Here is a 13,170-nt window from a genome sequence, read left to right on the forward strand (position 1 = left end):
ATGCCTACGCCATTTCTGTTTGCAGCCGTCCCTGTGTACCACAGCTTGAAGCCGGTATCCTCCACCTCCTTCGCCTTCTGTCCTCTCCATCTGGTTTCTTGGATGCAAAGGATATCAACACCTCTCCTCACCGCTGCATCAACTAGCTCCCGAAGCTTCCCTGTCAGAGACCCTACGTTCCAGCTACCTAAGCGAATCCTCCTAGGCTCGGCTAGCTTCCTTACCCTTCGCACTCGTCGAGTCAAATGCGAAGACCCTTGCCCATTTTCCACTACATCCGGGCGCCGATGTAGCGCACCACTAAGGATGCGACGACCCGATCCTCGCCCACTTGCCACCGTATCCGGATCAAGATACAGCGCGCCACCTTGGGGGTGACGGCACAGCCCTTGCCCATTTTCCACCACAGCCGGGTTCCGATGTAGCGCGTCGCTGAGAGGGTTACGCCCCAACAAAAATCTTTTGGGTTTCATCTCCATAAGAGTGGCTGAGTTTTTACGTTGGCTCGCCAAGCCTATCACAACCCTCCTCCTTTACCCGGGCTTAGGACCGGCTATGTTGAGACAACATAGGCGGAGTTCCTGACACGGAAAACAAACGAAAGAAATACTAAACGGACTCCAAAAATACTGAAATAAATTTTCACGGTCCTCTAATAATATTGCGGACAAAGTGAACATTTATTTTGGACTCTAATGCAATTTTGAAAAATGATATTTTTCCTAATTCAAATAAATCGCAATAAAATCCAAATAAAATCTAATATTTGATTTCAGTATTTTTCCTCCAATATTTCATTTATTTTGGAGAAGTCATATTATCTCCTCTCATATATTTTTAATATGAAATATTTTTGGAGAGAAAAAATATTAAAACCAAATGATCCTTGCCTCAATATTTGATAAAAAATTCAAATATGAAGACGGTGAAATCCCCAACTCTCTCCGTGGGTCCTTGAGTTGCTTAGAATTTCGAGGATCGCAACACGAAAATGCAATAAAATATGATATGCATGAATGACCTATGTATAACATTCCAAATTGAAAATTTGGGATGTTATAGTGCATTGCCCTTTCTCACCTTGAGAGTTGGTGCAAACTTCGCCGGTGCATCCAAACCCCGTGATATGATACGCTCTGTCACACATAAACCTCCTTATATCTTCCTCAAAACAACACCATACATGACATTTATGGCATTTCCATAGCCATTCCGAGATATATTGCCATGCAACTTTCCACCGTTCCATTTATCATGACACACATCATCATTGTCATATTGCCTTGCATGATCATGTAGTTGACATCGTATTTGTGGCAAAGCCACCGTTCATAATTTTTCATATATGTCACTCTTGATTCATTGCCCTTCCCGGTACACCGCCGGAGGCATTCATATAGAGTCATACTTTGTTCTAGTATCGAGTTGTAATCATTGAGTTGTAAATAAATAGAAGTGTGATGATCATCATTAATAGAGCACTGTCCCCAAAAAAAGAGAAAGGCCAAATAAAAAAAGGAAGGCCCAAAAAAAAGGGGCAATGCTACTATCATTTTTTCCACACTTGTGCTTCAAAGTAGCACCATGATCTTTATGGTAGAGAGTCTCTTGTTTTGTCACTTTCATATACTAGTGGGAATTTTTCATTATAGAACTTGGCTTGTATATTCGAACAATGGGCTTCCTCAAATTCCCTAGGTCTTCGTGAGCAAGAAAATTGGATGCACACCCACTTAGTTTCTTTTGTTGAGCTTTCATAAATTTATAGCTCTAGTGCATCCGTTGCATGGCAATCCCTACTCCTTGCATTGACATCAATTGATGGGCATCTCCCTAGCCCATTAATTAGCTGCGTCGATGTGAGACTTTCACCTTTTTTGTCTTCTCCACATAACCCCCATCATCATATTCTATTCCACCCATAGTTCTATATCCATGGCTCACGCTCATGTATTGCGTGAAAGTTGAAAAAAGTTTGAGATTACTAAAGTGTGAAACATTTGCTTGGCTTGTCATCGGGGTTGTGCATGATGAGAGCATTCTTGTGTGATGAAAATGGAGCATGACCAAACTATATGATTTTGTATGGATGAACATTCTTTTGCCATGCTATTTTGAGAAGACATAATTGCTTAGTTAGTATGCTTGAAATATTATTATTTTTATGTGAATATTAGACTTTTGTCTTGAATCTTTCGGATCTGAATATTCATGCCACAATAAAGAGAATTACATTGAGAATTATGTTAGGTAGCATTCCACATCAAAAATTCTATTTTTATCATTTACCTACTCGAGGACGAGCATGAATTAAGCTTGGGGATGCTTGATATGTCTCCAATGTATCTATAATTTTTGATTGTTCCATGCTATTATATTATCTGTTGGATATTAATGGGCTTTATTTTACACTTTTATATTATTTTTGGGACTAACCTATTAACCCAAGGCCCAGTGAAAATTGTTTTTTTGCCTATTTCAGTGTTTCGCAGAAAAGGAATATCAAACGGAATGAAACCTTCGGGAACGTGAATTTTGGAACAAACATTATCAAGAGGACTTGGAGTGGACGTCAAGAAACAAATGAGGAGTCCGCGAGGCAGGGGGCGCGCCTACCCCCCTGGGCACGCCTACCCCCCCTGGGCGCGCCCTCCCCCCTCGTGGGCCCCTCGTGGCTCAGCCGACCTACTTCTTCCTCCTATATATACTCATATACCCTGAAAACATCAGGGAGCACCACGAAACCCTATTTCCACCACCGCAACCTTCTGTACCCAAGAGATCCCATCTTGGGGCCTTTTCCGGAGCTCCGTCAGAGGGGGAAACGATCACGATGGGCCTCTACATCAACTCCATGGCCCCTCCGATGATGTGTGAGTAGGTTACTTCAGACCTTCGGGTCCATAGTTATTAGCTAGATGGCTTCTTCTCTCTCTTTGAATCTCAATACAAAGTTCTCCTCGATCTTCTTGGAGATCTATTCGATGTAACTCTTTTTGCTGTGTGTTTGTCGAAATCCGATGAATTGTGGGTTTATGATCAAGTCTATCTATGAAGAATATTTGATTCTTCTAAGAAATCTTTTATGCATGATTGGTTATCTTTGCAAGTCTCTTCGAATTATCTGTTTGGTTTAGCCTACTAGATTGATCTTTCTTGCAATGACAGAAGTGCTTAGCTTTGGGTCCAATCTTGCGATGCTCGATCCCAGTGATAGAAAGGGAAACAACACATATTGTATTGTTGCCATCGAAGATAAAAGATGGGGTTTATATCATATTGCTTGAGTTTATCCCTCTACATCATGTCATCTTACCTAATGCGTTACTCTGTTCTTATGAACTTAATACTCTTGATGCATGCTGGATAGTGGTCGATGTGTGGAGTAATAGTAGTAGATGCAGGCAGGAGTCGGTCTATATACATGATCATGCCTAGATATTCTCATAATTATTCGCTTTTCTATCAATTGCTCGACAGTAATTTGTTCACCCACCATAATACTTATGCTATCTTGAGAGAAGCCACTAGTGAAACCTATGGCCCCCGGGTCTATTTTCCATCATATAAAGTTTCCAATCTATTTTATTTTGCGATCTTTACTTTCAATCTATATCATAAAAATAACAAAAATACTTATCTTATTATTATTATCTCTATCAGATCTCACTCTCGTAAGTGACCGTGAAGGGCTTGACAACCTCTTTATCGCGTTGGTTGTGAGGTTCTTATTTGTTTGTGTAGGTACGAGGAACTTGCGTGTGGCCTCCTACTGGATTGATACCTTGGTTCTAAAATACTGAGGGAAATACTTACGCTACTTTGATGCATCACCCTTTCCTCTTCAAGTGAAAACCAACGCAGTGCTCAAGAGGTAGCATGCAGCAACGGTCGGATTAGAAGAAATAAAGGCTCTTTTAGCAAGCAACCCAATCCTAGCCACGCCAAGTGTCAGCGAACCAATGTCATTATACATATCTGCAACACACCAGGTGGTGAGCGCAGTACTCGTCGTCGAACGAGAGGAGGACGGGCACAAATTCCCGCTCCAAAAGCCGGTATACTACGTATCCACTGTCCTAACTCCATGCAAATCCCGGTACCCTCATTATCAAAAGATAGCATACACGCTATTCGTGGCATCCCGGAAGCTACGACACTATTTTCATGAGTGCTCAATCACGGTGGCTTCTGAAGTTCCACTGAACAACATAATAAACAATCGTGACGCCACGGGCTGGATTGCCAAGTGGGCCATTGAGCTCCTTCCATTCGATATGACATATAAGCCACGTTGGGCCATCAAATCCCAAGTACTCAGACTTCGTCGCCGAATGGATAGAAGCCGAACTCCCTAAAGAGTACGACACATATTCCAACTGGGTCATGCACTTCGATGGTTCCAAAATGCAGGCGGGCTTAGGGGCGGGCGTTGTCTTAACATCCCCCACTGGAGATACAGTTCAGTATGTACTCCAAATATTATACACATACTCCAACAATGCAGCCGAATACGAGGCCTTATTGCATGGTCTTCGGATGGCTGTCTCCATGGGCATACAACGCCTGGAAGTGCGCGGGGACTCGAACCTCGCGATATCTCAAATAAATGGGGATTTCGATGACAAGGATCTGAAGATGGCGGCCTACCATAACGGCGTTCTCAAAATGTTGGCTCGGTTCGAGGGGCTCGAGAAAGTAATCAAGTGGTGGATGTCCTTGCTCGCATCGGCGCCAAGCGCGACCCGGTCCCACCTAACATCTTTTTGGAAAGGCTTTTCAAGCCATCCGTGGTGTGGCAAGGGGAGAGTGGTAACGTCAGTCCGGATCCGACCATAACCCAGACTCCGAACATACCGATATCATCGGAGGCTCAGCCACCGAAATAACACCGTCGGCCCATCTTATCATAGCAGTCATTGCCCCATGGACCAAACCCTTCTTGGCCTACCTCAATAGGCAAGAGCTCCCTGAGGATTAGAATGAGGCTCGCTGCATTGTTCGGTGTTCGAAATCCTATAAGGTCCACGAAGGAGAACTCTACAAGAAAAGCGCTACCAGAGTACTTCAAAGATGTATCTCCGAGGAAGAGGGGCGGCAGCTCTTGGCTGAAATTCATGCTGGTCTCGGTGGTCACCATGCCGCAGCTCGGTTCCTTGTAATCAAGGCCTTTCATACAAGTTTCTACTGGCTGACGGCCCGAGCAGATGCACAGGACCTTGTCCAACATTGCGTCGGATGCCAGCTTTTTGCCAACCAAAGCCATATGCCACCCACTGCTCTACAAACAATCCCCATCACTTGGCCTTTCGCGGTCTGGGGGCTTGATATGGTTGGACCCCTTAAAGGAGGCATCAGTAAGAAAAAATATCTGCTAGTCATGGTAGATAAGTTCACTAAGTGGATAGAGGCCAAACCAGTTAAAACGGCCGAAGTTGGACCAGTGATAGACTTTATATCCGGTGTTGTGCACCGTTACCATGTCCCACACAACATCGTCACCGACAATGGCTCTAATTTTACAGCCGATGAGGTGAAAGCCTAGTGTGCTAATCTAGGCATTAAGCTCGATTACGCCTCTGTCTATCATCCGCAAACAAACGTTTAAGTCGAACGAGCCAATGGTCTTATTATGAGCGGCATCAAACCCAAACTAGTGTGGTCTTTGAAAGAATCAGAAAAGCACTGGGTTGAGGAGCTCGACTCCGTACTCTGGGGGCTGCGGACCACACCCAATCGCACTACCGGATATACACCTTTCTTCATGGTGTACGACGCAGAGGCTGTGTTACCCTGCGACATTATTCATGACTCACCTTGAGTGTGCATGTACGAAGAGAGAGAGGCCGAGCTTGATCGGCAGGACAGCTTAGATGCCCTAGAGGAGGAGAGTGACGTTGCAAAAGCATGTTCCGCATTTTATCAACAGTAGGCCCACAAATATCAAAGCAGAGAAGTACGGGCCAAGACTTACAATATTGGCGAACTCGTTCTACGCTTGCCGGAGTAGAAAAAGGACAAACTCAAGCCAAAGTGTGAGGGTCCCTTCATCATGATGAAGTTCTCACTGGAGGAGCGTACCGCCTGCGTGGTGCATCAGACAACCGCCTCGAACCGAACCCCTGGAATGCGGCCAGACTCCGAAGATTCTATGCCTAGCGCCGAATCCCTCATTTGCTTCCTCCTCCTTATTGTTTACATTATTTTTTATCATCTCTTTTCTCCCTCTTTTATTAGCCTTAAAGCTTTCGTGCGGCTAAACCATACACCTATGACGTACACATTCTCAAATGTGTACGTCCATTATACATGGGGGCTTCTTGCACAAAAGCTTATTATTGTTATTTTTCGAGCATCAAGCTCATCACATATGCGTTTTACTCATATGTATCTTTTCTTCGCCATTATATGCATCGATATGACTTAAGTTTTGGCCAAGTTGGGTTGCTTGGCTCCTGTGCTTATGCCCTACGTTCCCGTTAATTCAGCAAGGGCATAAAGGGAGCACCTCTGCGATTGTTACTGTCGGCTCATCCGGATGTGTACCTCAGAATGGGTGAAGCCGAAAGCTAGCGTTCTTAAGGGAATATTCGGTCGGTGGACTAAAGATGTTTTACATTTCTTCCACTATGAACCCCCAGATGATACCTATACTGCGATGTTTTCAATCATAGTTCAAACATGCATATTAACGCATGCACACCCAGGGAAAGGAACCCTTAAGGGATCTATTCTCTCTGGAAGATTTTTCTTACAATGACCCCTACGCCTGGTTCCACACATAGCCCGGTCTATTTTACCGCTCGAGTATTCGGAAACACTCCGCACCTTCGACTCCAGAGGTCGAAGCGAAAAGGTCAACCATGACAATCGTTTTACAATCCGGCTAGGAACAAATATATTAAGGAGAGTACATAGTCACTTGGACTCAAAAATTTCCTCCTCTATACCGTCCAACAGGCTATCTAGCTTACTATCATGTTGGGAATATTTGGCATCTACTTCTACTTGGTCATATACCAAATTAACGGGAATTTCTTTCCCATCTAACCCTAGCGGTCCGACCCGGGCCATATGATTCGGATCAAGCTTGGTATACCGTGTTTTTACCATGGCCCAGGCCTCTCGCGCACCTTCCCGGTAGGCTAATATCTTCCATAATCGAATACGCTGTCGTGCCCCTTTGAACAGCTCCACGAGCTCCGCCATACCTCCTGGAGGAGAGGCGAATGGCCATAAAGCCTTGGCAACACTACACATTGCGTGCCGAACTCGCTTGTGCAACTGGGACAACTCTTGTAGCAGGTCGCCCTGAGATTCGGACATTTCTTACTTGGGACGGCCAGTCAGCATACCTGCAGACATGAATCTGCCAGTTCCGGCCCTTGCCGAATTACAGGGAGGCAAGTTTGAAAAGCATACTGAATATGCCGCCTTGTTGCCTCCTATTATCCTTGACGGCACCAGCTAGTTGGGCTCGAACATCTTTTAGTTCTTTGCCCAGTTGGGTATGGGAATCTTGCATCTTGTTCCTTTCATCCCTGACCCGCATCAGCACACGTTCGCCTGCCGCATGTTTCCTTTTGGCCTCTTGTTCCGCAGCCCGGGCGTCCTTCAGTTTCTCTCTTAGTTGCTCTACTAATTCTGTCAGCAGAAACACAACAGTTTTAATATATCTGGTATATGATTATACTTCATTTCGCTGGGGAGAAACATTACCCGGTGCTGCCTCCTTGGATTTTTCCAATTCGGTGGTACCCGCAGTTAGTTGAGTCTGACATTTTTCCAGCTCCATAAGTGCCTGATTATACAATGATCCTTAGATCAGTTGTATCACCTGCTTTAAGTATCGGGGGCTACTGGTGTATGATTATCAAATCTACATTTACTCGCGTATCTTTTAGATGCCGGTCTGTGGCTCTAGCAAGCCCATCCCGAGCAGCTCAGATGTACGCATCGGCCAAGCTGAAGGCATTGAATGCCTCCTTTGAAAAGCCGGGGTCATGGAGAGCGGCCCTCCGACGAAGATGATTCATGGCGCTCTCCACTTCAGAGTTCGTGACGGACATATCGTCTGAATCCTCTGCGGAAGGACAGTTCGGCGCCACTCCTGTGTCAGCCCCCGTCCTTAGGGAAGGGTCTGGAACCTGACTAGTGGAGGAACGACTGGCAGGATCCCCGGATATAGTCCGGCGGACACTTTTCCTGATAGAATGTGGCGAATGGCATCACGATTTGATGTGGCGATCAGGAGATGTATTTTCAAAAAGAAAGCCATACCTCTTTGATGAAGGTTCCACCGTATTTCGTTTGCCTTTCTCTTCGAAGACGTGCTCGGCGTGGGCGCTGTTCTCCTCGGAGATGCTTCTGGTACACGTTGTGACGTCGAGCGCCTCCCCTTTGGAACACGAAATAGTGCGGTGGGTGAGGCATAATAAGGAACCTCTTTCGAAGAAGGTGTCTCTTAAGTTACTTACATGCGAAGCACGGAGGAGGCCGGGATAATCGGTGATGATAGGTACTTCTGTACCATCGTAGCTCGTCTGATAGAATACTCCATTCTCGAGCTCCACAAATATGTTCGAATCTTCTTTGAATCCGGGGTCAAGGTCCCGGTTGTGACCCTCCGGCTGGGGGGTGGGGTTATGGATTCCCTCGGTAGCCTTCCGCCATTCTTGTTGCTAGTGGATAGTTTACTATCCATCAAAACTGATTCAGGGAGAGGAGTAAAATGGTGGGATTGGAGCTCACCCAGCTAGGAGGATTATACATGGAAAATCCATCTCGACATTGGAGACGAGTGAACTCCTCCTTCTCCCCTTTGTATAGTTCGGCCAATATTTTGGCCAAAGCGGCGGGGGTTTTCAGACCCTTCCGACCGCAGCGTGAGGCGTCATCTTCCCCATTATAGTGCCACATGGGAATCCCTCTGTATTAGAGTGGTTGGACCTCCCGCACTATGGAGATCGCCATTACCTCAATTATTGATAATCCGGACTGGGCGAGTGTCTTAATCGCGCCCATCAACTGACTGACTTCGGCGCTATCGTCCACCTCGAGGCTCCGAGGGCGCCAGTTGTGGTGTTTCTTCAATGGAGCACTTGAAAATTCGGGGAGACCCATTCGGACCGGGTCAGGAAGAGCGACATCATCAATATAGAACCATTCGGAAGGCCACTCTTCGGAAGCCTTCTTCGGCGTGCTGGACAGGTATCCGGTCCCGGCGATGCGCCATACCACAGCTCCTCCCACTTTGAATAATGATCCCCCTTGATTACGAGGGATGAGGCAGAACAATTTTCTCCATAATTCAAAATGGGCCTCACAGCCCAGGAATAGCTCGCATAGAGCAATGTAACCCGCGATGTGCAGGATGGAGGCGGGGGTGAAACTGTCCAGTTGGAGGCCATAATACTCCAGAAGTCCTCGGAGGAAGGAATGGATTGGAAATCCGACGCCTCTTAGCAAGAAGGGAACGAAGCATACTCGTTCCCCCTTGGACAGATTGGGGAAATTCTCCGCCTAAACCCTGCCATTGAAGGACATCAATCCTACTCAGACGGGGAATAGATCCGCGGGAGGAAGAAAGCCCTGTTTTTGCAGCTTCGTCAGCTGACCATGAGATACAGAACATCTCTCCCAATCACCTTTTTCCGAGCTAGGGGAACGAGAGGAAGAGCAAGGAGCGCTAGCCATGTTGGAGTGTTTCCTCCTAGCGAGCTCTGAGGATTTTTTTGCAGGGTGTGGAATGGATCTGAGATATGTTCTCTTTAAATAGGCACCTCTCTTGTATGGTCAGGGTGGTATGTGCAAAAATACCCCGACCTCTAGTATTCACTCGCCATGTGGAAGCTGAAGTCAGGAAGGCGTGGAAGCCTATGGGCACGACATTAAATGGAGAAGCCGAATACCGCTCTTTAAGCCAGGGACTTGGAAGTAATCAGAGGGGGAACCAGCCTTGCAATGCCGAAGACAATCTGCGTGTCGGACACCTCGTCATTGAAGTCTGGTTCGGGGGCTACTAAGGGAGCCCTGGACTAAGTGGTCCTCGGGCGGCCGGCCTGTTGGACATGGGCCGGACTATTGGGCCATGAAGATACAAGATAGAATACTTTCTCCCATGTCCGGATAGGACTCTCCTTTGCGTAGATGGCAAGCTAGGTGGCCGGATGTACAATTTCCTTTCTATGTAACCGACTTTGTTCAACCCTAGTTCCCTCCGGTGTCTATATAAACTGGAGGGTTTAGTTCGTAGGGACAATCATAATCAGATAGTCTAGACTTCTAGGGTTTTGGCCATTACGATCTCGTGGTAGATCAACTCTTGTAACCCCCATACTCATCAATATTAATCTAGCAGGACGTAGGGTTTTACCTCCATCGAGAGGGCCCAAACCTGGGTAAACATTGTGTTCCCTGTCTCCTGTTACCATCGACCTCAGGCGCACAGTTCGGGACCCCCCACCGGAGATCCGCCGGTTTTGACACCGATACCAACCGATCCAAGTACCGAATGTACGGAACTCCGTGTTCAGCACTTGTTCAGCTCGATGATGTCCCTCGAGCTCTTGATCCAGTAGAGGGTCAAGGGAGAGTTCCAACAGCACGACGACATGGCGACGGTGATGATGAAGTAACCAGCGCAGGGCTTCACCTAAGCACTATGACGATATGACCGAGGTGTTAAACTGTGGAGGGGGGCACCGCACACGGCTAAGAGATTCTCTATTGTGCTTTGGGGTGACCCCCTACCCACGTATATTAAGGAGGGGGAGGAGGAGGGCCGGCCAAGGTGGGGCACGCCATGGGAGGGAGTCCTACTTGGACTCCTAATCCAAGTAGGATTTAGCCCCCCTGTCGGTGTCAAAACCGGCGGATATCGGGTAGGGGGTCCCGAACTGTGCGTCTAGGCCGGATGGTAACAGGAGACAGGGGACACTTTGTTTTACCCAGGTTCGGGCCCTCTCGATGGAGGTAATACCCTACTCCTGCTTGATTAATATTGATGATATGGGTAGTACAAGAGTAGATCTACCACGAGATCAAGGAGGCTAAACCCTAGAAGCTAGCCTATGGTATGATTGTTGTGTATGGAGTTGATTGCCTACGGACTACAACCCTCCGGTTTATATAGACACCGGATAGGGTTAGGGTTACACAGAGTCGGTTATAATGGTAGGAGATCTTGAATATCACATCGCCAAGCTTGCCTTCCACGCCAAGGAAAGTCCCATCCGGATACGGGACGAAGTCTTCAATCTTGTATCTTCATAGTCCAGGAGTCCGGCTGAAGGTATAGTCTGGCTACCCGAACACCCCCTAATCCAGGACTCCCTCAGTAGCCCCTGAACCAGGCTTCAATGACGACGAGTCCGGCGCGCAAATTGTCTTCGGCATTGCAAGGCGGGTTCCTCCTCCAAGTCCTTCATAGAAGATTTGTAAACACCAAGAGTAGTGTCCGGCTCTGTAAAATAAGTTTCCACATATTTCCATAGAGAGAATAATAATATTAACACAAATCAAATCTGCTGACGTATTCCGCAGTGCACTATCACACTATGGCCAAGTCCTTTACTCGAATCGTTTTTACTTTTCCACCTCAGCATGTTTTGCGAGGCAGTTTCCTTGGCACGTGTTGTCAAGGCAGAGATCGTGTGCCCCCCTTTTACGGGATTCTCATTAATACGGACGTGGGTAACCCAATCGTGCCCGTCAGCATGTTTTCTCGATTAAAGGCGAGTCCCAAACGGTTACGGGGAGGGCTCCTGGTATTCAACCTCTTATAAAGAGACCAAGGCCTTACTCCCCTTTTTTTCAATCTCAAACGAGTTCGCCCGTGGCCTCGAGTTCCAGCACCCTAGGCTTCAGATTCCAGGCGCTTCGGACCTTCGACAATGTCTGGTTCCGACCTTCAAGGCCGATGGATGCCCTCCTCCGTCACAGAGGAGGATGTGCTAAAGTTGAGAGAGGCTAAGTTCTTGACCGCCGAAATTCCGCATAGGTTGCCTGCTCAAGGGCAGGCTATTCCCAATCCCCAGCCCGGTGAGAGCATAGTGTTCATGTCTCACTTCCTTCGGGGGTTAGGCTTCCCGATGGATCCCTTCGTGAGGGGGCTGCTGTTTTATTACGGGCTGGAATTTCATGACTTAGCTCCGGAGTCCATCCTCCACATTTCCTCATTCATCATTGTGTGCGAAGCGTTCCTCCGCGTTACCCCTCACTTCAGATTATGGCTCAAGACTTTTGGAGTGGAGCCGAAGATGATCGAGGGACGGCCTGCAGAGTGCGGAGGTGCTGTCATAAGTAAGAATGCTGATGCTCCATGGCCCGAGGGCTCCTTTCAAGAGGAGCTCGGCTTGTGGCAACGCTAATGGTTCTATATCACCGCTCCCAGGAGCGCCAAGTGGGCGGCGCCTCCTGCCTTTCGCTTGGGTCCCCCATCACGGCTAGTGTCATGGGTCAACAAAGGATTAGATTGGGGTCTGCCCAAAGACGTGCCCCTGCTACAGGGCCGAATTAAGGATCTCTTGGAAGGAGATCACAGTTTGGTCAAGGTGACGCAGGTCATGCTGATTCGCCGAATATTGCCCGGCAAACGTCGCTCCCTTCGCCTGTGGGAGTTCAATCCAGAGGGACCGCGAGCTCTCCAGAACTTTATGGGTGTAACGCCCGCGGAGATGTATAGACTGTTCTTCGGATCACAAGAGATGTGTCCGGATTTAACCGAGGACGCAGGCCTAAGCTGCAATCGCCCGGATACTCAAGTAAGCAACCTTGTGCCCGGACCTTCTATCCATATAATTGTCATAAACTTGCCCCTAAAAGAGCCGTCCTTTTAAACAGGAGTGGATAGCGAAGGCGAAGCTGATCAGGTGTCCGGCTCCCCTTCCTGAAACCAGGCCGGATCCCGTGTTGGTCAGGATGCTGGAGATAATGCCTTTGGAGGGGGAGGACAAGGAAGCTATGGCCTCCTCGAAGGAGGCTGCTCCGAAGGGAGGAACCGACAATTCCTCTCCTAAGGGGAAGAAGAGAGCCACCTCTGACGACCCGGAAACCATGGCTTCAAAACGGGGGAGAAAATCCTCGTCAGAGGGTCCGACGCCAGGGAGTTCCTTGGCCGGACTACGCCCTCAAGGGGATCAGCCCTCCAGCGAGCCGTAAGTGGAGAAA

The sequence above is a fragment of the Triticum urartu genome, chromosome 6, assembly GCF_003073215.2.
Source record: "Triticum urartu cultivar G1812 chromosome 6, Tu2.1, whole genome shotgun sequence".
NCBI classification, from domain to species: Eukaryota; Viridiplantae; Streptophyta; class Magnoliopsida; order Poales; family Poaceae; genus Triticum; species Triticum urartu.